This window comes from Ambystoma mexicanum, chromosome 8 (assembly GCF_040938575.1).
Source record: "Ambystoma mexicanum isolate Mex_15411 chromosome 8, UKY_AmexF1_1, whole genome shotgun sequence".
Lineage (NCBI taxonomy): Eukaryota > Metazoa > Chordata > Amphibia > Caudata > Ambystomatidae > Ambystoma > Ambystoma mexicanum.
The window spans coordinates 756,818,606-756,845,805 of record NC_090929.1 but is presented as its reverse complement, the minus strand read 5'-3'; positions in this window follow the sequence as shown (position 1 = coordinate 756,845,805).

Sequence of the window (27,200 nt, the reverse complement as noted above, 5' to 3'; positions counted from 1 at the left end):
ATTAGAATGGTTCACTCACTAGCCTCACATGCATTCTTTACAGCCTCAAATTTTTCATGGAAAATTCTTTCATGAAAAAAAAATCTCTATTCATGGAGTATTGGCGATCTGCTTAGTCAGATCGGGACCATATGGAGGGCTCATTATAATGGCAAGGCTGAATGTGTTACCTTTTAGGCACAGGAAGAGGTGGGACCCTAGTGAATGGACGAGGGAATCGAGTTGAGGATTTGGGCCATTTCTTACTGCTATGTCCATGGTATTTAGATGTTCGCAAACAGTTTTTAAGTCACTATTTTAAAGCCCTGAATATTAGAAGTTACCATGATGCAATTTATTTACACAGTACACAGCGATCTGTGTGTCGGAAGCGGTCTCAGTAGAGATGCGGCTCGACATGTAGTACACGTTGGAGAGCCCTTTCCTCTTTCCTCATGGAATCTCTCAGCGTTTCAGCCTGTGTGGACATGCAGAGAAAATATTGAAAACACTGAAGAGGCACTATAGGATTTTCAGCGACTCAGGGGTGCTCAGGGGTGCTGGAACCCAGAGTCGAATCTCCTTGGCAATATCTCCATTATCCGACTTTGCGGTTTGTAAGTTTGCTGTGCGAAGACTGCTGCGTGACTCTACTGTTAGCGCAGACAGTGTGGTACGGTGCTGATGCTCTAGCTGAGGCCCGGGAGCACGCGAGAGTGGAGGTTACTGTCAGGTATAGCGATAAAGATTTTTACAGCCTTAAATGGCAACTGGCGAGTCCTCTACACATTTACTAGTTCAAATGTATGTTAAATTTGAACAAGAAAATGTGTAATTTCATCATTTAGAATTGGTATCACAGGAGCGCAAATAAAGAAGGAATCACTTACATAAATGAATACTGTCCGGTATTGCACTACTGCAAAGTGCTGTGAAGTGCCGTCCTGTGTGGGGAGGCATCTGTTTACATTGAGTTTGCTTTCTAGGGCCAGTGTATTGTTGTGCCTCACTGCTTTTGTGGTTGTAATGGGAACGTCCGACTAGGATTGAACCCTCCTGCTCTAAAATCTACAGAACGAGTATGGTGGGGAGTGTTCGGTGGGTCACTGTGGGTGCGGGATTGGGCACCCTCCCCGATGGATTGGAACGGTGGTCCACCTGCTTTCTGTGCTCTGTTGTGGCCGTTGCGGAAAAGCTCATTGGAAGTTAAGGTATTCACCCCTCGTCTAGCTTCACCATTGTACTGTGCCATTGTGGAGGCTGGTGTGGGCCTTAATCAGATTACCGGTTTCATCTGAGTATAGACTCCAGCATTGACCTGTGATTGTAGTCCCCACACTGAGCTCAGCAGTTGGGTGATTAGAGCAGCTTGCACAGTCATATCAAATTGTTATTTGTCGTCCGGCTTTGGAACGATGCCATCTATTTATTATTTGGGAGGTGGGGCCTCAGTAGTTGATCTAAGGGCCCGGAGTCGATGGATTTCCCCGGGAGGAGAGTCCGGGGATATCACCTGCAAAATCATTGCAAAATCCCCTCCTCCAATTAGTACAAGTGCATGACTGTACATACAAACACATAGCGGCAGAGCTAGCAAACATTGTGAATAAAGTGAATAATGTAAATAAGGTCAATAATGCCAACAGTGGGGAAACAGGGGCCACCTTCGATGCCCAGCCAGGGTCCCAGGACTGTCCTCATGTCTGGTCTTGAATTCACTCTCACAGCAAGAATGATGAAAAATCAAATACAGGACTACTTTCCCAAAAGAAGGAATCAGAGCATGTGGGACATGGTCCCGTCAGTGGTGATTGACTATGAAAGACTCTTGCATCTGGAAGATCTGCGGCCAGGGGACCAGACCATCACCCATGAGGGTGGTATGCAGGAGGGAAGATTACTTCCCCTCCCAGTAAGTCCGATCCATCAAGCATTGCTTAAGAGCCCTAACCTAGCCTCAGCTTCAATACAGGAGATGTCCCCTCAACGGCGCTGTCTAAGACACGAACTTGAACAGCTGCAAATAAACAACGATAAATGTGTTCGATCAGCTGAAAGGGGAACTACAGGTCCACTCCAGTATACTAATGGAATTAACACAGGAGGTTGGGGCCTGCGACTCCTCAATGGTGGGTTTAAGGAATGGTACTTCCGTGTCCTCATTCCCGTGGAGTCCTGTTGAACTCCACAGGAATGGGGACTTACACTTTCAATGTCCCGGTGGCACCGGGATATCAGGCAGTGGAATAGTTTTACGAGTTCAGCGTCAACCCGCCATTAGCATCGGCGGGTTACCATCAAACTCGTAATGGGGGCCATTAACCTCAAACGTAATTCTGGCGGTCAGCCACAGGCTAAGAAAGCTGGGTTATGAGCTGACTGCTCAACGGACGGCAATGGACAAGAAGAGCAGTCAGAGGAGATCTGACAGGACCGAGGTGTTGCCAACAAGGAAAAATGCTGTTAATACAAACACAGGTCACCTAGTCTTACGACAAAGATGAAGGTCTGATCCCTGCTCCCAGAAATTCTATGACAGATCGTTCAGAAGCTGGGAGTAGAGGATGAGTCTCTCTAGTCTCTGGGGAATGGCGGTTTGTGAGTTGGAACAAACAGGGTGCCAATTCTTTTAGAAATACGAGCATGAAAAAAGTCATATTTTGATCCCATGACGTAATCCTTCTCCAAGAAACATGGCTGGTAGATACTTTCCAGATAGATGGTTTTACTAAATTCCATCAGCCCGCCATCTACCAAAAATACAGAAGACCATCTGGAGGTTTCACTATCGCAATCCATAACTCCCGTTCCTCTGAGATAGAACCCATTGTATCAAACATAAAAGGACTCCAGGTTGTCAATTTAAACCTACAGTCTGATGCCCGGCAGAACTAAATAGTGGCAGTGAATATCTATAGGATCACAACCTGGTCTGATCTCACAACCTTTCTGAAATGTTTATCAGATTTACTCCTGAAAATAAAATCTAAATTTGGGTCAGCTGGGATCATCTTGGCGGGGGATTTCAATGCCCAATGTATTAGTTCACAAGATTCACAGGGTTAAAGGATGCAGAAAAGAGTGACATCTAATGGGGAAAACTGGTTATCCTGCCTGTCTGAGAGGAATATGTTAATGAATAATGGCTCCATTAGCGGGGAAGTACCTCTGGCTATCACATGGAGGAGGGGCTACTCTAGTTCAACTGTTGACTATGTTTTCCTCTCCCCAGTATTCTTTGAGTGCTGCTTTATCCTCCAATTCTGTGAAGGGGCAATAGCGATCATAATTGTGTGACGGGTTCCTTCCTTGGGGTGTCTTCCAGGGTGTCATCAGGGTTGTGCCCAAATGTGGTGATAAACAATGGTAGAAATGGAGTGGTAAGGTTTGAAAAGGGGGACTGCGGGTCTCAATATAAATTTAGTCGGGATTTGTGTTGGTAGGACTGATGAGGAGTTGGTCAATGAGTGTAGCCCAATGAATTGCTTAGACTATGTAGAGGCAGCGGAAGCCACAAGGAAGTCAGGGCGACAAAAGGCGATACTGGCACTGTCGTTTATTTGATGACGAAGTCTGGATCAGAAATAAACTGCTCCGAAAAGCGATCAGAGAATTAAGATCGGTACCTCTGCATGCTGCATATTACAGCACGAGTAAAAGGGTTCTGGAGAAGGAATATAGAAATTGGTCCCAAGGTCAGAGATACCTTTGGCAAAAGACGGACAGGGAGTCGATGCTGAGAGCTTTGGGGAAGGATTATTCTCATAATTTCTAGGGACTCATAAATCAATCAGATGCCTCCCAATCTGGTTTGCTAAGCAACGTGGTGGCAGAGACAGAGTGGTGTAATCACTTATTATCTTTGTATAGAAAATTGTCTCTGTATCTCTTCGAGATGGATCTGGGCACATTGTGGCAAGTAGACATTTCCAGCGGGTTCATTTCTGAACAAATTATGAGTTCTTCCTCTTCTAGGGCTGCAGGCCCCAGTGGCTTGACGAATCAGGTCCTAAAGGATAATGTCATCCTGTGGTCCAGAATATTTTCAGTACTCTTTGGGGAGATTCTTCAGTAGAGGCGTTTCCCTTGCTCTTGCGGGTCATCCATAATCATCCCTCTCTTTAAGGGGGGCGCTTGGGCTGATCCAGGGAACAATTGCCCACCTTGATGTTGAGAGTAAAATCTTTGCAGGGCTGCTCCTCAGAGAGCTGGAGAACTGGGCAAAGCAGAATAAGATCTTGTCGAGGCTCCAAATCGGTTTCAGGAAAGGCTTGTCGACCTCCCTGAATGGCCTGGTGCTGAATTTAGTTAGTGAACTATCTTGGTTTAAGGGGGGCCCAGTGCTGTATGGAGCTTGGATTGACCTCTCAAAGGCCTTTGACATGGTCAGCAGGGAGCATCTTTGCTCAAAATTAGACACATGGGGGATTCCAAGACAGCTACTCGCAATACTATTGAGCCCACATGAAGATATCTTCCTGAAGGTCAGGCTGAATGAAGGGTGAGGTAGGGCTGTCTATTAGCCCCCCTCCTCTTCACCCTGTATCTTGCAGACATTGATAATGTGCTAGATGCATCATCTCGGCTTAATCCAAAGATCGGCGGTCTACCCATTAGGCGGCTAGCCTATGCCGACGATATCGTCCTCTTGGACAAATCTGCAGTTGGCTTACAACATCTTTTGAGTGCTCTGGGAAAATATGCAGTGGAAAATGATTTAATGATGAGCACAAAAAAAATCAAAAACAATGATCTTTAAAAGGTTGCGTAAACAGGTCCGCCGCTTTAAGTGGGTGATGGAAGATGACGTGATCCCAATAGTTAAGACGGTGGTATACTTGGGGTTTAAATTATATTTGTTCCCCACTGTCACTCAATTAGAGTTAGACCTGATTGGAAAATATCCCAGTCGTCCTGCCAAATGAAAAAATTGCTGACTACATATTGCAAGTTCTCTTTGGCCCCACTGGTGAGATTCTATGTAGAAAAGGTGCTTCCTGCCCTGCTATGAGGGATAGATACAAGACCACCGATATGAAATACAAACTGGGCTAGAGTCGAGGGCTGATTGTGGAAAAAGGTCTTGGGTCACCCTATGAGCCTTCCAATTGCTAGGCTGAGATTGGAATTGGGCCTAAGTTCTTTGAAGATGTACGTGGAGTGGCGGCTCATTTCACTGTATAGGTTGATATTGGTCCCCCAACGTATTCTCTATATGAGGATATAGCCATTCTAGCAGCAAAGAAGTAGCCTTCCCCATTCCTGTCGAATTTAAAAAATGTTGTTACTAGGGTGTTGTCACAGTGTGATAGTGAAGTAGGGACCCCAATTATTAGTCCCTTGAAGGTGAAGAGGTCCTTGGTCCGTATAGACTGGATTCACACCATTGCTACTTTGCGCAAGTTGGTTCTGGCGAAATCGTTAATATTAACTGAAAAAAAAATAGCGTGTATCCCTAGATTTTTTAGATGGTTTTCCAGCTCGATAGTGAGGTATGAATTTCTAAGAGTGCGTCTTAATCTGGTCCTTACTGGCGAAGTTTTGTCTTATTGTAAAAAGATAAGGCCTGTGGTCAATATCTGTCAGCTTTGCAAAGAGGTCACAATGCAGTCTTTAAAGCATATCTTGTGAGAAAGCAGAGGGTCGTGGGATGTACGGTTGCAGTTTTTGCTGCGTTTTTGTAGAAAGAGAAGACAGACTGGATTCAGAGATGTTTTGGGACAAGTTGATAGTGGGAGAGGACGTTTGTCTAACGATCCAGGTTATAAGTGCTGTTCATGCTTTGGGGTTCTGTCTGCTAAATGAGCTCGATAGGTTTTTCGTAGAGGCCTGGCCATACTAATAGTAAGCCACAACACAGTCATTCTTGTTGGAAATTGAAGGAAAGAATGATTAGAAGGATGCTCCATTTATTGGTACATGAATCTCTTAGACAGACGCATGGTAATGTATTACAAGTCATTGTGATTAGTGGGTTTAGGATCCAACCAGTGGATATGTTTTATTATTTTCGTATTGAAATGTTTTGTGTATCATTGTGATGAAATGTTTTAATATTTTACATTGTGAAAAGTCGAATGTTTGGCTATAACACAAATAAAAAATAAAAAAGTACAATTAAGGAGACTCACAACGTGGAATTTGTGTACAGTTTATATACCTATGTTTTTAATGCACTGAATAGGAGAGCACTCATTTTAAACAAAATTGTAAATTAATATAAATGCAATTTGAAGATGTGTGTTTTTTGTTTTATGTTGTCTGTTTAATGGAAAAATCCGAATTAAATAAAGATTTGATTTGAATTATATGACACAGAATAGTTTAAAACTAACTACATTATTTTCAGATGTTCATGTTTAACATACCAAACAGCGTTTATGTTTGGTAGAATGTAATATTTTCATCATATCATATATGAACCCTGCATTTGTCAAACGCTGAAACATGTTCACACATTACATGTTATTACGTCTTAAATGGACATTTTCAAAACCCAAATGCAATTTTCTGCTGAATTGCATTCTTGTATTTGTAGTCTCCCAGTCAAGATGCAGGGAATAATGACATAATTGTACAATTTTTGCCTAACATATTTCTATAAGAATTTATATTTTTATATATTTGAGTGAGTACCTACTATGGTGTGTGTACTTTTCAAGTCATCTTTGTAAAGCATAGCATTGTTGAAAGCCAGACATGGGGTTGAAGAGAGGGGAAATGATGAGTCATGAATATTGCCCACGATGTGGTGAGAGGTGCTGTCCTGGAGACTGAGTGGTTATTTTGCCTGATTGTGGCCATGTGCTGTTTTGCAGGGAACATGCATGGGAAACATGTGGGTGGACAGCTTAACTTTTTTCAGAGGGCGGACGCATCCCCCTCCTGGGTGTGTTTGAGGTTGTCAAGCTTGCTGAAGCGTTTGGCTACCAGGATTTGACTCAGGTTGTCATGTTCCCACTGTGCATACGCTCACCCACAAGACCACATAAAATGATCATCAAAACACACGTCTCGTATTGGGATTTTGTTTTCCAGGGAGTATTTCACTAAAGGTTGCTGGTTTTAAAAGGTGAGCACCTTTTATACTTTGCCGGTGTATGTATCGGAACATGCCCTCTCTCATATTATTTTTCTGGTGTTGATTACCTTTTTTGAAAGCCTGATGCTTTTTTGTCTTGTGAACCTTATTATAAGGGGAAAAGTCAATTGAACTATGTTTGTATATTTCACTTTACAATATGTTTTCTTAACGTGCCTATATTCATGGGTGCCAGATTTCTGATTTTTGCTATGAGGGCAGAAGTTCCCACACCAAATGAGGCGAAGGAGCCATATTCATCCACAGATCAAAAAAACACCTTTTGCCTTACATGTTGCAGCAGGAATAGGTAAAAAGCCATATGATTTATAGGAAGGTATAAACATATACCATCACTCACAATAGTCTCCTAACCTAGTGAGTTGACTTTACAATATTCTGCTGTAGGATCCCCTGCTATTCATGCATCTGGCAAACATTTCTGGCCTGCTAGCCCCCTTCAATCAAGGCTCAGGGGATACATTAATGAGTCTCCCTTCTCATTTCGTAGTGAGCGGCACTTGCATTTTATTGTATTATAGTTGTCATTTATATTGCGTTTTTCCCATTTGGATGGCCTAAACATGTATTTGTGGTAAGACCGCCCTTGGAGACTGAAGTCCAGGAATGGGAACATTGGCAGAAAGGCTTAAAGTGTGTGTGTGCATTAGGAATTAGGTGGGCTGGCTAGACCCCAGTAAGCAACCCAAGAGGTCAGGCATGTGGGAGGGTGCTGAAGCAGGTCACGACATATCGCTAGTGCAAGAGAATCAATGTGTGCCCATTGTCATAGGTTGTCACTGTATTCTAATGGCAGAGGTGTTGAGGCAAGTCTGGTGTGAGGTCGAAGCCATTACATGTCCGGCTAGACCAATTTTTTCATAGTCGTAGCTGCATTCTAGAGTGTGTGGATGGATAGCCGTGCCTGTGGCAGATGTCCACTGCAGTGGTGCCTTTATACATACCATCTTATATCTTCTAGCGCAATAGACAAGATAACACTTGATAAACGTAGTTATGATCTGCTTGTAGTTTATTTCTTTTCACAGTAAAAAGAATCCTTATCTGTTACTTCCGAAATAAAAGCAAATTGCTAATTTGGACAAATATGCACACAATAAAAACAAAAACAATTGTGCAACATCTGAAAAAACAACTGTTAGTTTCAATTAGTCAAACACAATCACCATATTTTTGCAATGTCTTTCACAGTCCGAAAGTGTTTCCAAATCAACGTTTCGAAAATACCTTTTGCAAATAGTATTTTGACCAACTACATCTGGGAAGAGATAGGTTCAAGTTCCTAACTTGCATACTGCTCTCAAATCCCGGCTTCACCACATAACCAAAGTGAGTGCTCCCGGGCAAACCCATTTATTACACTATGCCGTATCTGCTAATATTAGAAGTCTATACAAGGTATTCAGCTCACAATGTCTGCTACTTAAAAAAAGCCTCACTCCGGATATTGCCACATAGGTACATATTAACAGTGAAAATTCATATACAGACTGTATAGGGTGATGGGTGGGCACCACCTATTTTACACTTGAGAATTGAAATCTATAGATGAAGGTAAGAGGTGTTGTCCAGAAACCTGAACGTGCACTCATTCAGGGAACAATAGGGTAATGCACCTAATTTGATTACCTAATCATCAGATCTGGGGACACTGCTGCAAAATATTCTATGTCTGCTAATTTACATAATAAATACAACAAATGTATTTGAACAATGCATTTAATGGTGATTTGTGTTCTTTTTACAGAAGAAGTAGCAGAAACCACAGCCAATGCATTTTGGATGTGTGATCCATCATCAGCGCTGACTCTAAGTATATATTAATATATCTTCTTTCATAGTCGTGTATATACCATAACATCAAAATGACATTTCTATACGTTCGAATCAATTAAAGCATAAGCCCCACCTGTCCAGTCTCTATAGAACCAATGGGTCAGACAGTTCTGCAACAAAAGTGAAAAAAGTGTCTGCATAACTTAACTCAAGTACAATACAGTACGTATTGGTCTCCTTTTAGGCTTACTTATTATCTCACAGGAGATCATCACAAAATAAAAATGTTCACAATGTCTAATATTCTTCTATATCTGTAATGTAACATAATGTATTGATGATACACTCTGCTACTGTTCATGGTCCTGAATCTATAAATGATTTATATTAATCACAAATGTGTCAAGAAGCTATTAAAAAAAGACTCACCTTCAGGGTTCTTATCAGCGTTTCATTTGAAAAGATGTCTGTAATTCAACAGTGAAAACCCATTAATATGAAGATATGACTTCTAAAACTAATGAACATGGAGTAATGATAATCACCAAAAACTCACCTCACAATTGATTGTGCAGCACTTCCTTAGAAGGTATAACTCAAGAGTGAGTAAAGAGTGTGGCCTGTCCATATCTTGCTATAAACACAAAATGGCAGATACCCATGTCCAAACAGTAAAGCGTGTGACGTCATGCGGACCACATGATATCATCACGCGATCCCACGCGTACTAGGTAAAGCAGCGCATCAGGATCCAATGACTATTCGGGAACACAAACAAAGAGACACGTGCACATAAACTTGGCGTTGGATGTACTAAAATAATGTATGGTTGTAGGTCAAAGGATCAAATCCAAAGGATCGAAATACAATAGGGTCGAATCAAAAGGATCGAAAACCAAAAGGTCGATTATTTATTTATTTATTTATTTATTTTGGGGTGTCCCCATCCAAACCCCCATTTTTGGTTTAAGAAACACTTTTTTTTCCTATACGGATACCCCAAAAAAAATATACATTTCAATAAAATAATCGACCTTTTTGTTTTCGGTCCTATTAAATCGACCCTATTGCATTCGATCTGTTTGGTTTCGATCCTTTGACCGGACACCATAATGTATTAGTGCGCTCCTATGTATACCCATAATTATGCACAATAATTAATACTTGTTATTTGCTAGATGTTCTTGTGGATAAAAACAATCTTGCTCAGTGTGCGTTAGAGAGGCTCAGCTTCACCTCACTGAGGAGGCCGAAAAAAGCCAAAACACATGTCTGGGTTTGCTGATGGAACTCTTGTTCAGAGGAAAATTGCCTAGCATTTCGGTGCTAGACTGCCCTTGCGGGCGGGACAAAGACTGAGAGGCAAATGGGTATTTCTCCTCTGTGAAGGGTGCAGTGAACTAAAACATGGCTGTGGACCCTCCTGAGGTGAAGACATTCCATAGGACAGGGTATTTGACCCATGTTCGTTCTCAGGAGAGGGGCTCCAACACTCCTTTACAATGTTTTAGTCATGTGTTTTAGGCTTCTTTCTTATGTGATGTTATAGAATGGTATGCAAAAGGTATGTTTTGCACAGGCTGAATATTAATTTTCTTATAAAGCCTATTGCTTTAAATATATGTGTATGCACTTCATTAGATATAAGCATTACTTGCTAGCTACCTATTGATTTTTATCACATAAAATCCCGAACAATTTCAACTTTAGCCTAATTTACAATGGCCACATCTTTAGTATGGCCTTGCTAAGAAAATATTGACATTGTAATGTAAGGCAATTGTTTACTGCAGATTTCTCTACATTTGGGTTGGGGGATAAATATGTGGTTTTCTGCAAGTTGTTGATAAATATCTTTGATGTGGTTTAACAGACTTGCTCACCGCCCCAATCTTACTGTAATTGTGGGTCAGGAGGATAGCTCAGGGGCAACAAGTTTGTCTTAGAGTGCTTAGAAACTGGCATTTGGTATTAAGCGTGTTATAAAAGAACAATTATAATTATTGTGTGCTATGTGATTCTATGGATTAATAACTTTAATAAATCAAATTGTACTTGAACAATCATTTGCAAAGCCAATCGTTTTGACATTTGAATAAGCATTGAAAAGAGGATTTGGGAGCAGCGAGGGAAAGAAGGACAACAAGGAGTGAGGAAAGGAGTAGGTGAGGCGTGCAAATAAAAATAAGAATGGTGAAGAATCATAGAAATAGGGGATATAACATGGGGAAAAAATAGACCTTGTTTGCCATTGATGGTAGCAGCTATAAAATGGTGCGAGTACCTGGCCATATAATAGCAGTGCCTGGAATATGCCTAATACCTGTACACAAGCCAGGGCTTGTGCTTAACAGGACTTCAGTGAAGGACATACGCAGTCCTTTTAAATCGAGTGGCAGAAGTCAGCCCTGGCTAAGAATGTTTTTTACACCAGTAGTGCGTTTAGAGGTCCAAGTAAGTCATTACCTCTCAGAAGACTGCTTTGAAAAAACACTGCCAGGCACTTCAAGTGCAAAGTATGATGGCTAGGCTTAATTAATGTGAGCTCAAAGAGTTCCTATGAGGAGGTATTTTGGACAGTGAGGGGCAGGAGCTGGGTGGGAATGGTCATAGAGGTTTGCATGGCAATTGGCACTGAATGGGTGGGCAAATTACCAAACCACAACTATGGGCTTTGTGTCCCTCCTCATATGCCAATTCCCCCTATCAGGATAGAAATGTTGCCTTGTTACTGCTGCGTATACACTGGACTGGAGCCTAGGGCGGCCCCCGGCGGGACAAAGGAGACCAAAATAAAGGCTGCCAAAGTGTTTGAAGTGTGCAATCAGGACTAAATTACATTACATTGCATTGAAGGTATACAATTTATGCTATTTTTTTTACAAGGAACTAAATGAATGCTATCTGATGTTTCCAAAGTGTTTTCACAAAACATTCAAAGCAACAAACACCATCAACCCTTCACAACCTACAGAAGTAGTGCATTAATTAAGATCGTGAATTCTCATGATTCACGGAGGAGAGCCACTTTTTTTGGGGCGCTGTTGCCTATTTCTTTTCCCAGTCTAGCCCTGCCTGCCAGACAAAGAAATATCCCTCTCTACCTCCACCAACAATACTGAGCTACTGTATAGAATGGCACACCCAATTCTGCTCCCTCCTGTAGTGAAGCACTCCAATGCTACTAAGCTAGGTTTACGCTATAAACAATAAAATTAAATTAAAAAAAATATAGGCTTTTTCTCAGGGCTTCATCCCAACCAAGTAACACATTCATGTTTTGATGTAGTTATGGTTACCAAAGGTTGGTTTGTGAATGGAATTAAGATATTACCTTCATAAAGTTTCATACATGAACATGTCTAGTTTTCATTTTCCATTTTTGTTGGAACATTTTGCAGAAACCCTGGTGTTCCCTTCTATAATATAATATAGAACACACACCCTTTCCTTTTCCCACAGACTGAAACCTCACAAGAAGCAATTTTAGAACATCTGTAAATGTTAACATTATACACGTTTTTTAAAATGTATGACATTTCTGGATTTGAAAGAAAGGAGGACAGTTAATTGGGACTTGCATCTCTGCAAGAAGCTCCCGAAACCCATACTGTCAAAACCTCACTCCTATTATCATCTATCCTGTTCTCAATAGTACAAACTTGTACACATCATTCTATATAATAAAAGGCCAGATGTATGTTTGTCGGAATCCAGCTTCACCTGTTACCACCACTAGAGGGAGCTGTTGCCATACGTATACTATAATAAGACTTTAAGTTCATCTTCCAAGCAAAGAAAATGTGTATTTCAACAATGATGACTTACAATTAGCTGGCGAAAAGGTCCAGTACAGTGATACCACTTTAACTGCATACTTCAAGTTGCATGAAGAGAATCATGCTGCACGTCAATTGTATTACTCTGACATCGCTCAATATTATGCATTTCTGTCCAAAACCTATTAGTGGAATCCAAGACAATGAGGAGCAGACACAATTGGTCATATGTAATATCTTAAACTTTCAACGGATTCTGAGAGATTCTGTTTGAGGTTACTACCCATCCGTGTAAAAGAGCAAGATCCTTTACAATGTTTTATTTCTATTAATATAAATTACATGCAAATACACAAAATAATATATTTGCACTCTGAAAATGTCTTGCCTTTACGCACATTAGCCCGTGTACACAGGCTTCTCCACTAGTACATTTGTGAACAAACTGTCAGAGAACTAAAGTACATTATGTTGTGATTATCTGTACTATTAGTATGCCCTGCCCCTTTTCATGGAGCAAACAGGTTGATGATTCGTCCATATTCCACTACTCTAGTACTGCAAAGCACCTGGGAACATGATTACTCCCAACACTCTTGTTCCTTTTCCAAAGTGTTTCTTTTCTCAGCTCTATGTAACTTGAGACACAAATGCTAGCAATTTATGAAGATTTACTGTTTTGGGGTAAAAACATGAGGCACAATGGATGAAAAGGTAATGCTGGATCATCCAACAGCTGTGGGACTATCAAGCAGAGCGGGCACAGGAGCAGATGAAGAGCAGTTGGGGGTGTGTGGGGGGGGGGGTTGTGCAGGGGCAGGTCCGGGAAGTTGTTAAATGTGATTTGTTAAAAAACTGGGCAGTAAAAAGCAAGTTGATGAAATATGCAAAACGTGCTATAAAACGTAATTATATCAAACAATTTCAACATCAAATATTGCATTATGCCTGATTTCGTTTGAGCAGCATTTTTAATGAGACCAAAATACACATATTTGCGGTAATGGACACGAGACCCCTACACTGCTGAAAGAAGATGTATTACATTGATTTTGGTAAATGCAGGAAAACATATTTTAGCTTTTCTGTTTGGATTTGGAAGTATTGCCTTGTGGTGTTTGTAAAGTAACCCCCTATGCATTTAGGACAGATGGTATAAATCTGGAAGTGCTTCCTTGTGATGCTTTCCATGGCTGTCCAAATCAGTATTTTGGTCTCCCATTAAAATGTAAGAATGTCCATCCATTTGGAGAGGGGAAGTAATGTATTATCCAAACCAATATTTCGAAAGGCATGAAGACGTGTTATGGGGCCCCTCTCTGCACTCCCAGAGACATCATAAATGAGGATAATCATTTGCATGTAGATTCAATTCCAAGCCAAATGAGTTAATGTAGGTGCTGAAAGGTTTTAAGAAAATATTCAACATGCCTGGGGTTCGTCTGGCCACTCTGGGACATCAGTAAAGGGAGGGATGGGATCCGTGGAGTGATAGTACGTGGTGGGAGAGGCTAAGGGAGGTGAAGCAAAAAGTTGACCCGTAGGTGAACAGCAATAACACTGAGAAACTATGAGTAAATAAAGGAACGCCAAGATAGGGGCAGATGAGAATGAAAAGCAGCAGAAGGAAATGGTTATGGGCATGTCTCCAGGAAGCAGGAAGCAGGATGTTGTTAAATTGAAAACGTTAATTCCTAGTGTATGACATTTTACTATCCATTGATAGCAACTGTTCAAGAATGCTGCACAGAGGACCTTTAAGATATCCAATAACACTAGGTAAAGAATGGATTCATACTCTCTTCCACCACTACTACCAACTATGAGGCCAATTGGACAAGTATCCCTACAGTATGCAGTTTGCTGCTGCCTCTTCTGTGTATTTACCTTCATGTCATCAATGTCACTGGATTGGCTAATCATGACCCACCGAGCAAGCGACTGTAAGCTAATGTGCAACCACAAAATACTAGTACTGCATGTCCAAACAGCAACACTCCCATTATTGGTGAGATATTATAGGGGTCATCATTTGCCCAGGTGGTAGGCAATTGTTTGGGCATTCCATCATGAATGCAGGCTCATCCTGATTATGATGTCCCATGCTGGCACAGAGAAAGGTGTGTATGTGTGCATATGTGCATGTGTGTGTGTGCGATTGTGTGTTTGTGTGATATGTATGGCTAACACATCTGCTAGAGCAAGGTACTGTCAAATCTCTGACCATTTTTCCACCTGCCCTCTGGCCATAAGGCTAGTGCTGTTCTCTCCTTGCTGTCACCTGCTTGTACACCCAAGCATGCATTTGGCAGCTTGCTACTTCTACCATCGGACTCCACAGACATCGGGAAATGAAACGGACAGTTGTTGTATACTCCCTGCCTTACTAATACTCTCAAATGTAACCCTCAATTAGTCAGTCCAAGGCCACTGGTGCTTCAATAGAGCAGCGTGCAGACTGAGTATTGCTAGGACTTCAGCTTTGTAATCCAGGGCCAGGTTAAACGAGGCTAGGGAAATTCAATGGCCCCCCATTTCGCCCTTTATAGATCTGTCCGCTCATGTTCTAGATTTTGCATTTATTTTAAGATGTATTCTCATGTCATGTCATGTGTCTTTTACATTGTACCAAATCACCACTGTAGCAGTCTCAGAGCAGTTTGCTTGTTTAGAAAAATGTGGCATATAGTGCCCTCACCCAGGGTATCCACACTATAGTCTGTTGAAGGGAAAGGAAGAACAGGGCAGACAAGAGGATCGTAAAAGGAGCAACAGAAAATAGGTGGGCAATGCAGCGAGGGGAGGAGAGGGGTTGTAATGATATTGATGCATGTGTATACTTTGGATGGATCATGTGTCAGTTATGAAGAAGGTATTATAAATATACTTACGTATAGTTTTAACTCAATTATCTATGTGAAGCATCTTCAATGGATAATATTTGTTTGATGATCTTATAGTGTTTGGTTGCGTGATGAGCTCAAGAATCTCTCAAACCACCTAGTGGGACTGGTAGAAGCTTTTGACTGAGTTTGTAGTTAATATATGACTGTTCGTCAGATCTGGAATCATAATTCCATGAGTACTGTCTGGCTAGGTAGGAGTGGCTCAGTCAAGAATAGACCATGTGGAAGTTGGAATGTGGTTGGGAAACATACGAGGAGGAAGGCAGTGTATGGGCCTGTCAATTGCATTCTAGAAGATGTTGCAGACTGGGTGCTAAAATGAGAATGACTCGTCAACTGTGAAATGAAAAAGCTTATGCTTGATGGCAGCGGCCATTTTAATGGGTAGATGTATATAATAGGAACTAGTGAGATAACTTCGGGAGTCAATGGTATTCCTGTCTCATTGAGGGGATATAATGAAAGATTAACGTCTATGCTACCTTCTCCTTCAGGTTGATCCTTGATAGTAGTAACCTACTGATAATAACTTCCTAGTTCTACAATTTTAAATTGAAGATTTTCCTAAGACGGGAAATGAATAAGGGCAGAACCTTTAGATCAGAAAGATTTATTTTGATTTGTACAGACTTAGCCTGGGGTTGTGTTCTTGCATTCAGACGAGGCTGCCTTCATCTGAGGTCCTACTTCATTATGCTGGTGCACCATCTAATGTCTTACAGGTAATTTCATATATATGCCTGGTTGATGTAACCTTTTAAGTGAAGTTTTGTGTGAAACATTTAACAATTGAGCATCATTTTTTCACAGGAGTGGTCAGACTTTTAAGCCTTTCACAGTGTTAAGGTTTAACTGTGAGCACAAACACTTTGAAACCATGCCCAAGAAAATACTGAGGGCAAAGCATTTCTACTTACTCCACTATGCTACAAACGACCAGGTTCTATGGACAGGAAAGTTGAATGGAACTATGGACATTTTTAAGTGAGGGTGGATTCTGAACCATGGCTCCTATGAGAGGAAACCTTGGACTAGGCATCCTGAAAGTTCTTGAGGTCTGCTTGGAACATTATGGGGATGGGTAAATTAGTGGGGGGCCAGGACTCCTGTTAGGCTGAACAGTTCTGGTAGTTCATTTGTATAATCCAGCTGTCCCCAGCCTTTCTCGACTTGCCTTTGTCCTGTAAATGAAAGACAGCTCTACTTCGGGTGTCATGGCTCTCTACTTAAAATGAGTGGCGCTCAGAAAAGGGTGCGGGTGATGAGGGCAACCTATATTAAAACAGAAGGAAAGCATGAATGAAAACCATAGATTCAAGTTAACAAGCATTTAGATTTGGGAACAAAAAACACAGATCTTAACAGACAGAAATTGCATACTGTAACACATTGTGGCATAGCATAAGCTATGCGGGAACAGCATTTGAAAGAAAAGCCGAGCCATAGCTCGGCATACAAAATGAATGATAATGTAACCCCATAAAAACAGTACCTCAATGGTTGCATGTCCAAAATCCAGACTAATCACTCCGAGATTTTTAGTCTATTACAGCTCAGATTGTTAATCGTGGAGGCATTCCCAGGAAGGGTGCATGTACAGTAACACAAAGATGAGAACAAGTGATCACCCAATTTATGAGGGTGTGAACTAAGACGGATGTAAACCAAGGGCAAAAAAACAGGTGACGTACAAAGGTGACTTTAACTTAGGTGGGCAAATGCTGCAAGCTAAAGAGAAGTACTATATGAATATAGAAAACAAAATGTGCAGCCCTGGAATGCATGGTGTGGTCAATTATGAAGATGGGGAGTCAGTGCCATGTGCAACATCTTAACCAGTAGGTGAAGTTTAAACCAAGCTCTGAACAAATACATTGGATTTGATTGGGATAGGCAATAGATTGAGTGCAGACGAGCAGCAGGGTGAAAAAAATGGTGAGTAGACAGATATACAGTCAGTCAGCTCCTGAGGATCAATATCATTGATAGATTTGTAGACTCAGAGATGGAATTTGAAAATGGAGCAGTTTTGCATGGAGATCTATCCAACAAAGCGTCAGTAGGCAGAAGTGGGAGATAATCTGTGTAGGGTGCTGATAGTGTGGGTAGCAAAGTTGAGGACTTTGGTCTATAGGGAGGAATGAGTAGATAGAAAGGCCAAATAGTAGACACAAGCAACAGGCTATTTGCCAATGGCCTGAGGTCAAGTCAAATGTGCTGAGGAACTAGGCTGGACCAAGTTTGTCCACCAGCTCATCTGTCATTGGTAAAGTATGGGCATCAGTCGTGGTGACTGCATTAAGAGCCGTATAGTCCATGCAGAATCTCAACTCTTTGATTCCTGCTTTTGGCACTCGTACTAGTGGACTAGCCCATGGACTGGTTGATGGCTCAATAACCCCAAGGTCAAGCATCGTCTTGACCTCCTCCTTTATAGAGATCTGACATGATCTGACATTCTGTAGCCCCTGCTTGTAACAGGGAGACTGTCACCAGCAGGAATATGCTGACCTCAAGGGGTCAAGCCTGGTGTCAGAGAAAACATGGAGGCAAACTGATTTAACAGAGCCTTGCACTCCTGCTGTTGCTGCAGAGTCAAATCTGAAGAGAGTTTCACTCCTTCAATAGTTTCATCTGAAGGTTGTCCTCTGAGGAGATCGGGCAGAGGCTCACCTTCCTCTTCCTCTTGATGAGAGGCTACAATCAAAGCTCCTAGTTCTGATCTGAAAACATAAGCCTTCAGACGGTTAGTGTGATAGACCCTAGGGGCCTCCTTGGGGTTGCCCAAGTCCACTAAATAGTTGACCTCTCCAAGCTTGCCTACAACCTTGAAGGGTCCAATAGATTTGTCCTGTAAGGCCCTCTGCCTTCTAGGAACCATTACCAATACTAACTGGTCTGGAGTAAACTCCACCATGTTGGCCTTTTGGTTGTGCCAATGCTTGACCAGAGCCTGACCAGCTTTCAGGTTTTCTGAAGCTTTCGTCATCAGTGTCATCCTCTTCCTGAGGTCCAGCACATAGTCTGTGACTCTCACTGGCTGTAGGGAGGGATCACTCTCCAACCCTTCCTTGATCAGATCAGGGCCAAAGGGCCTCTGACTGGATAACCATAAAGAAGTTCATAAGGGCTAAATCACACCCCAGCTTGAGAGACCATTCTATAATCAAAGTCAAGGCATGGCAGTAGAAGGTCCCACTTTCTCCTAAAGGGTTCCTCTAAAGCACTTACCATGCTCTTCATAATACGGTGAACCTCTCCCCAACCCATTGATTTGTGGATGGTAGGCTGTGAGAACGTGTAGATCTCTCTATAGTTCTTCCATATGGTCTGCATGTAGTGGGACATAAAATGTGATCCGCTGTCATAGATGACTTCCTTAAGAAAACCTACCCTGGTAAAATACCAAGTAGGGCCTTAGCCACTGCCTGAGCAGGAACAGTTGTCATATTGATATTTTATTTGTATCACGTTCGTACACAAGTGTTTCAGGAGCACAACGAGGCAAGGGAGGGGAACAAGGGAGAACAAAACAGTGATCTTATTAGGCCCAGTGACACTTAGAACGTGCAAGTACATGGGACATGGAAAGGGGAAAGTGCATGGGTGGGGGGAGAAGTGGAAAGTGCTCAACAAAGGAATTAAAATAAATAATAAAAACAACAAACTCTGGTAGTGCAACCATTAAGTGGCAAGTGCAAGGTTTAAGGCAACAGACAGGGTGTGTTGAAAAGGGGATGGGGGAGGGCACTGTAGTGTTACAGATACAGACCCCAATGCAAGGGATTGCTAGGAGGCAGTGCGGGTGGGTGGCAGGGTGAGCAGATAGCTGGGCCTGAAAGGCAGAGGGTAACCAGGTGCACCATGCTGAGACAGAAGAAATCAGCAGGGGAGGGCGGGCGAAGGCAGAAGCAAAGAGGAAGGTCTTGAGGTGCTTCCGGAACCGGAGATGGTTCTCAATTTTGAGAGTGTCAGTGAGGCTGTTCCAGAGGGAGGCCCCAGCTGAAGACAGATCTACCCCCAGCTTGTTTCTTTGAAAAACGACCGACCCTGAGGGAGTTAGAGGTGGAGGAGCAAAGAGCTCGGGAGAGAAGGTATTTACGGAGGGACAGTTGAAGGTATTTTGGACCCAGTTCCCAAAAAGCCTTGTGGACAATGCCAAGGGTCTTGAATTTGATCCTTGCAACGACTGGGAGCCAGTGGAGACATTTCAGGGCTGACGAGATACAATCCCAGGGCTTGAGGCCAAGGACAAGTCTCGCAGTCCTGTTCTGGATAAGTTGCAAAGGGCGGAGAGTAGAAGCAGGTACATTTAGAAAGAGGCTGTTGAAATAATCCAACCTAGAGAGAACCAGGGCTCGAGAGACAGTGAGCTTCTGGGGGAAAGAGAGGAAAGGCAGAATACCTCTGAGGAGGTGCAGTAGGACTTTAAAGACAGATGTGGACAGAGAAGGAAAGCGTGGAGTCAAAGATCACTGAGGTCCTTAGCCTCGTAGGTGGGGGACCAAGGGAGGCCGGCCAGAGAGTGAATGGAAAGGAGGGTGAAGGAATGCCATAGGTATGGTCTCAGGGTACCTGGTAGCATGGCCTATCACAATCAATATAAATCGGTTGCCTCAGGAAGTTGGAAGGTCTAGGGGACCAACAATGTCAATCCCCAACCTCTCAAAAGGGACTCCCACCCCAGGGAGGGGGCATTAAAGGAGTCACATTCTTGGCTCCAATCTTGCCAGATGTCTGACAAGTGTCACAGCTCCTACAGAATTGATCTACATCTGCCCCCATCTTGAGCCAGTAGAAGTACAGAGATAGCCTCTGTTTGGTCCTCTTGAAACTCAAGTGACCAGCCAAAGGGATCTCATGTGCTAACTGTAGGAGCTTTTGTCTCACCTCCTAAGGCACTACTAGTCTCCTTTAGTCCCTTGAGATACACTCAGTAGGTTCTCTGTAGAGGAGGCCATCATCCCCGTAAAGCCTGTGTTTCCCTGGCGCTTACCCTTTCAGCTGGGCAGCTGTCTAGTCTCGCATACCTTCTAGAGAGGGACACTTTCTAGAACCCCAACTTGAGGGACTTCTCTTTAAGCAAAGAGAAGGCATGGCAGTAGAAGGTCCCACTTTCATCTAAAGGGTTCCTGTAAAGCACCTATCATGCTCTTCATTCTACAGTTAAACCTCTCCACCAGCTCATTGGTTTAGGGATGGTAGGCTGTTGAGAACTTGTAAGTGACTTCACAGTTTGTCCACATGGTCTGCATATAGTGGGACATAAAGTTTGATCCCCTGTCAGAGATGGCTTCCTTAGGAAACCCCACCCTGGTAAAAATACCAAGGAGGGCCTTAACCGCTGCCTGAGCAGTAACAGTTCTCATAGGTACTGCCTCAGGGAACCTGGTAGAATGGTCTACCAAAACCAATATAAATCAGTTGCCTGAGGAAGTTGGAGGGTCTACCGGCCCAACAGTGTCAATCCCCACCCTCTCAAAAGTGACGCCCAACACAGGGAGGGGCACTAAAGGTGCCACATTCTTGGACGCACTCTTACCAGAAGTGTGGCAAATGTGGCAGCTCCTACAGAACGTATCTACATCTGCACCCATCTTGGGCCAGTATAAGTACAGAGATAGCCTCTCTTTCGTCCTCTTGAAACTCAAGTGACCAGTCAGAGGGTTCTCATGTGCCAACTGTAGGAACTTTTGTATCACCTCCTGGGGCACTACCAGTCTCCAGTAGTCCCCTGGGGTAGACTCAATAGGTTCACTGTAGAGGAGGCCATCCTCCCAGTAAAGCCTATGCTCCCCTGGCTCTCACCCTTCCAGCTGGGAAGCTGTCTACTGTCGCAGACCTTCTAGAGAGGGACACTCTCTTTGTCCACTGCTGAAGTCTGCCCTAGAGGGTCCACCACTGCAAGTAAAGTCTGCAGCTCATGATGGTCTCTAGGATCCAGCTCTCTTAAGGAGGGATGGTTTCCATCCAGCTCTATGTCACCAGTAGCTGTTTCCACAGAATCTGGTTGGTCCACCCACTCAGCATCAGCTGGGGAGGAGGTCACAGGTGTGACCTGGGACTGTCCACTCTGGGATGTCCTTGTTTTGTGAACAGGTTTTGGTTTTAGACCTTTATTCTTACTAGAGGCCACATATTTCTCCTTAGTCTTTTTTCTCTTCTTAGAAGTTGAAGGGTGGCCTTCCTGTTGACTGAAGGTGTCGGATAGCTCATTAACCTCAAACTGAGAGTCTTTAAGGTTGCCTCTCTGGCCACGTTTGTTTAATCATGCTTCTTTTTGCTTGGAGGCCAGGGGTTACTAGACACTACTCCAAGAGCCATTAAGTCATTCCCCAACAGGACTCTCCCTGGCACTTCATTCTTTACACTAACAAGGATCCTAACAGTAATGTTATTGCACTGGATGTGAGATGGAAAATAGGAACCATTTGAATAAGGCCTCCAGCAAGTTTAGTGTGACCTTTGGCTGCCTTAGCTACATCCTCAGGCTTGAGGAAACATTCATAAACCACTGTTATGCTTGCCCCAGGGTCTCTTATGGCAGGAGTCTCCTGGACATCTGCAAGAACACTGTCTTTATAATATTATTTGGTCTTATCTGGAATGGTGTTATAAACATCCACATGCTGTTGTTCCCACAGACCCTGGGACACTAAAGATACACTGGCTTGAACTCAAATGGGGTCTTCAGCCAGTAGTTGAAAGTGTGCACTTGCCATTTGTGCTTCTCCCTCAGGGTGAGTAACCCCAGAATCCTTATGAGTGGCCCTGTTGGCTACCCATACGTCAGCAGCTTGTGCTAGTTTCTTAGGATCAATTTCCTTAGAGTCAGCCAAGTGCTGTCTCAGCTCAGGAAAGCAGGCATCAACACTAGTTTCAAGCAAAAGAATGTTTCTCATTCCTTCAAAGAATGTCACGCTGTAACCCCAAACCCAACCATGAAGGTTCTTCAAACATTCACATACCCAGGTAGCTCAAGGGGTACCATCAGTCTTGTTGAGGGTCCTAAACCTCTCAAGGTACTGGGAAGGAGTCGTCCCACATCGGGCTATTAATGCCAGCTTAACTAACTCATAGTCCTTTCTGTCACTGGCACTCAAATCCATAACAGAATCACAACCATTCTGGGGGAGCCTAGACATGCACCATGCAATCAAACCATTCCCTCCTATCTCTTGTTGACTATATGTGTATTCAAACGTACTTACTTCTTCTTTAGGCAACCGATGCCTCTTGGGACTAGTAGACCTAGAAGATCATGAAAGGGAAGCAGAATCAAGGGACATCGTTTTCATTTCCATTTCATGCTGCATTTCTCTTTCTTTGAGTTTTGCCTCCTGATGTTTGCATTCAGAATGTACTTCAAGTTTTTTAATTCCAGCTCTATTCTTAGCCTTTCAAGAGCAAGACATTCTGGGCTTAGATTTGGACCTTGCCGGGTCAGGATAGGAAGTGGCTGAGGCATAGGGACAGGTTGTGGAAGAACGTTGTTCCCTTCTTGAGTCTCCTCTCCCTCCTCGGACTCTTCTTGCAGTTTGGAGTTTAACTCTGAACTAGCATCCTCATCATTCTCTTCCATATCATTTTGGTTAGTAGGTGTTGCAGGCCTACTTCCCATACTTCGGTGTTTTTACCTTCTAATATATTCACATGATCTTCATTCCAGAGGCAGATCCCTAGCTTTACACAGATCTTTCAGTTGATCTACAGTCAGGCTACTGAGGGCGGACTAGGCATGTTACAAGTTGCTTATCTTTTTGGTGGAGCTTAGCATTGTGGCTGGTTTAGCTGGGCACAAGTACAACAAATAGTTACTGTAACCACTCTACACCAATCCCACCACCTGCAAAAGTGTTAAGAAAGAATTGGTGCAGTCACACTGTGTGAGACTACACAAGACTAATCTGCTTGGTATTAGGTAGCTCACCTTTTTGTTATAGGTCTGTAATACACAAGTTGGTAGTGTGACTGAACAGCCCTGCCGTATCTCAAGAGTGGTAACTGTGAGCTGTAGAGCTGTACAGATCAAATCAGTCAATACAAGTGGCCAAGTAACACTTACACTCAAGGTTTTTAAAAATAATTATTTATTTATTTGACATCAGTTTTAAATAAGCATTATTTAAAAAGGCAATTCTTTGTAACCGTCCAAGTACACTTTGGAAATGATATGATATGATATGGTATTTGTAACGCGCCTATGCAGAAGTGTTTCAAGGCGCGACGAGGCGGGGGGGAACACGGGGAGACAGACAACGATCCTACTAGGCCAGGTGTCATTCAGACCGCGGAAGTGCAAGGGAAGAGGGGACTGGGAAAGTGCAGGGGGAAATGAGCTGGGTATCATCCGCGTAGCACTGAAAGTAGGGACAGTGAGCGGCTATGCGGTGAGCAAGAAGAAGATATTGGTTGAACAGCCAGGGGGAGAGGTTAGAACCCTGGGGGACACCACAGGTAGAGAAAAAGATGTCAGAGAGGAAGGAACCCAGTTGGACCTGGGAGGGTCGATTGGAGAAGAAGGAGGTCAGCCACGCCAGAGCCTGACCAGTGATACCCAGGTTATCACAGAGACGGTTGAGCAGGATGGTGTGGTTGACAGTGTCAAAGGCAGAAAAGAGGTCGAGCAAAATGAGAACACAAGGGGTGTTAGAGTCAAGGTTAGAGAGCAGGTGCTCACGGATGTTCAGGAGAGCAGTTTCCGTGCTTCTGGCAGCTCTGAAGCCAGACTGATGGTCATGAAGACTACCAACAGATTCAGCATGGAGATTAAGTTGGGAGATGGCCAGTTTCTCAAGGAGCTTGCCCAGGAAGGGAGTGATAGAGATTGGGCAATAGTTAGCTGGGCAGGAAGGGTCGGAGGAGGGTTTCTTAAGAAGGGGGTGCACAAGGGAGTGCTTGAGGGGGGAAGGGAAGACTCCTGAGGTGAAGGAGTGATTGCAGAAGTCAGCCAGGGCAGGAGCCAGGGAGTCGATGTGGTCCTTGATAGTTTTGGAGGAACAGGGGTGGACCTGTTTTGACGAGACTTTCATAGATCGGACTTGTCTCGAAACTTAGTCAGCAGAAAAGAGGGGAAAGGCAGAGAAGGAGGGAGGAGGGGTGGCTGCAGAAGGGCCAGAGGGAGAGCAGGGAATAGAGGGGGGGAGGTGATAGGAGGAGAGGGAGGACAGGATGTCCTGAGTTTTTGAAATGAAGTGAGAGGCCAGTGCCGTGCAAAGGGCCTGAGAGGGGACAGGAGAGGTGGAGACTGCAGCAGGGTTGGCCAGCTCCTTGCAGATTTTAAAGAGTTCAGCCAAATTGTTAGATGCCGCAGAGATGCGAGCTTGGATAAGGGCTCTCTTCTTAGTGAGAACGGAGAGCCTGTATTGCCTTTGGAGCAGGCGACAAGCCAGTTTGTCAGAGGATGAACATGAAGCACGCCATTTCCTCTCTGCCACCCTGCACTTGCGTTTAAGGGTGACGAGATCCGAGTCATACCAGGAGTTACATTTGGCATTGGGCTTCAGGCGGATCCTCATGACAGGGGCAAGGATATCAAGGGTATCAGATATAGCAGAGTGGAGAGTGGAGAGGGCTGTGTCAGGGTGGGAGTCAGCCGAAGGGGGAGGAGGGGTCGATAAGGTGGTAGCGAAAGCCTCAACTGACACGCGCTTCATGGGTCGGATGACCGCGAAGGTGGGTGGCAGTGATGAGGGTGGCTTTGCCTGTGGGGAAGGGAAGGTGAGGTGGGAGGATAGGAGAAAGTGATCACTCCAGGAGAGAGGAGTGGAGAGAGGGACAGAGAGGGGAAGGTCAGAAGAGATCAGAGCATCGAGAGTGTGCCCTGCAGAATGAGTCGGCCCAGACGGGAGAATAGAGAGTGAGAGAGAGTCGCAGAGTTCGCGAAAGAGTCCAGAGGGAGGACAGGAGGCATCAAGATGGATATTGAAGTCTCCAAGAAAGAGGAGTTGAGTGGTTGAGGACAGGAGTGAGGAGGAGAGGTCAGCCCACTCAGAGAGGAAGGCGGAAAATTGACCAGGTGGCCGATAGATAGTAGCCACGGTAAGGGAATGGCTAGGAGAGAGAGAGAGTCGGCAGACAAGGCGTTCAAAGGAGGAGTAGGTCTGCGTAGGAGTGACAGTGACAGGAATCCACTCAGGGAAGATAAGGGCCACACCCTCCCCGAACGGTTGGGCCTGGGCAGGGAGAGGATCATGTAGCCGTCAGGTAGGAGTGTGTCAAAGCTGGTGACAGAGCTGGCCGTGAACCATGTCTCAGTGAGACCGAGGATGTCAAGGTCCAGTTCCTCAAGAAGGTGACAGATATCAGAGGAATGTTTGACGGCAGAGCAAGAGTTGAGAGTGGCAATGTGGAGAAGGTTGCCATCTTTGAAGGACTTCCGGGGAGGGTTACAGATCAGAGGTACGCCCTGTGGAGGTGAAGAAGAAGGATCCAGAGAGAGGGCAGGAGGCAAGGTAGCCGAGGACAGGGAAGAGGGGACAGCAGGAGAGGAGAGGAAGTTGATGAGGCGCGGGAAGCGTCTATCAAAGAGGTGGAGGTTGGCCTGAGGGCCTTGGACCAAGACGGTCCCATTAGCGTAGACATTAATGATGGCCTTAGAGGAGCGGAAGGGAGCCAAGAGGACATCCCATACTTTACAGAATCAATAAACCTGGTGAATACTCATTGGATATGCTAATGTTAATGTTAAAGGACATTTGTGCCGCACACTATCACCACTGGAGTGGTCCCCTTGCGCTCTGGCGGTTCTGAAAAAGGAGGGGAGGATGAGTTAGTGGGATGAAGCAGGAAAAGTGCAAGAGAGCAGTGATGTGCTGTTGGCGGCATCAGCCCGTGGGTCCGTAGGCTGTGCCTGGGGTGTTTGCTGCCGGTAGTCATTGTGTACTGTTGTGCAAGACTATGTGTGTTTTTGTTTTGTTGTTGCAGTGTATTGAAGTTTGTGCGGTTTGTTGTGCTTTAGGTTTGGTTGTGTTTGGTTTGGAGTTTGAGAGGTGTATGCAGAAAGGAAAATTGTTAGTAGGGTTGGTTAGTTTGCATCTCTATCCCGAGTTGAGGCGCTCGGTTTGTGTGGTCTCCCCTGATGCGGCTCTGTCCAGATCTGGGTCCGACTGGCATATATGCTCAATACACTTCTCCTAAACCCTGAAGTGACTTCAATTACATGGATAGTATTTGCATTTATATATCACACCAATATACTTAGCAGACTCTGGGTTGCAAAAAGGAAGGGTTAAGGAAAATAAAAAGGTTAGAACAGTTTCTTAAAAAGGTGAGGTTAACTGAATCCTCTGATGAAATATAGGTAAGCCTTTCCCAGCGCTAACAGTATTCAAGATGCTACAACCTATGGAGGGACAAGCAAGACCAAAGTCAATGGATTTAGAAGACTTCTTTTAAGGAGCCTGGACAGCCAAAATCATTTGGACAAAGTCTATAGTTCTGATGCACTTCTTTGATAAAAGATTTCACAAGTCTTTCTGGGGATACGACGGAGCACGTCTCTAGGGCTCCTGTGGCAGTACTCGGGATGGTCGTCGGCAGCTACGGGATCTCTTTGATTTAGCAGCACTTTACGGTTTCAGCACTTTGCAAACAGCGCTGAGGCAGAACACATCTCTGGTTGGACTTTCCTTGCTCCCTCGGTCCTGGATTCTGATG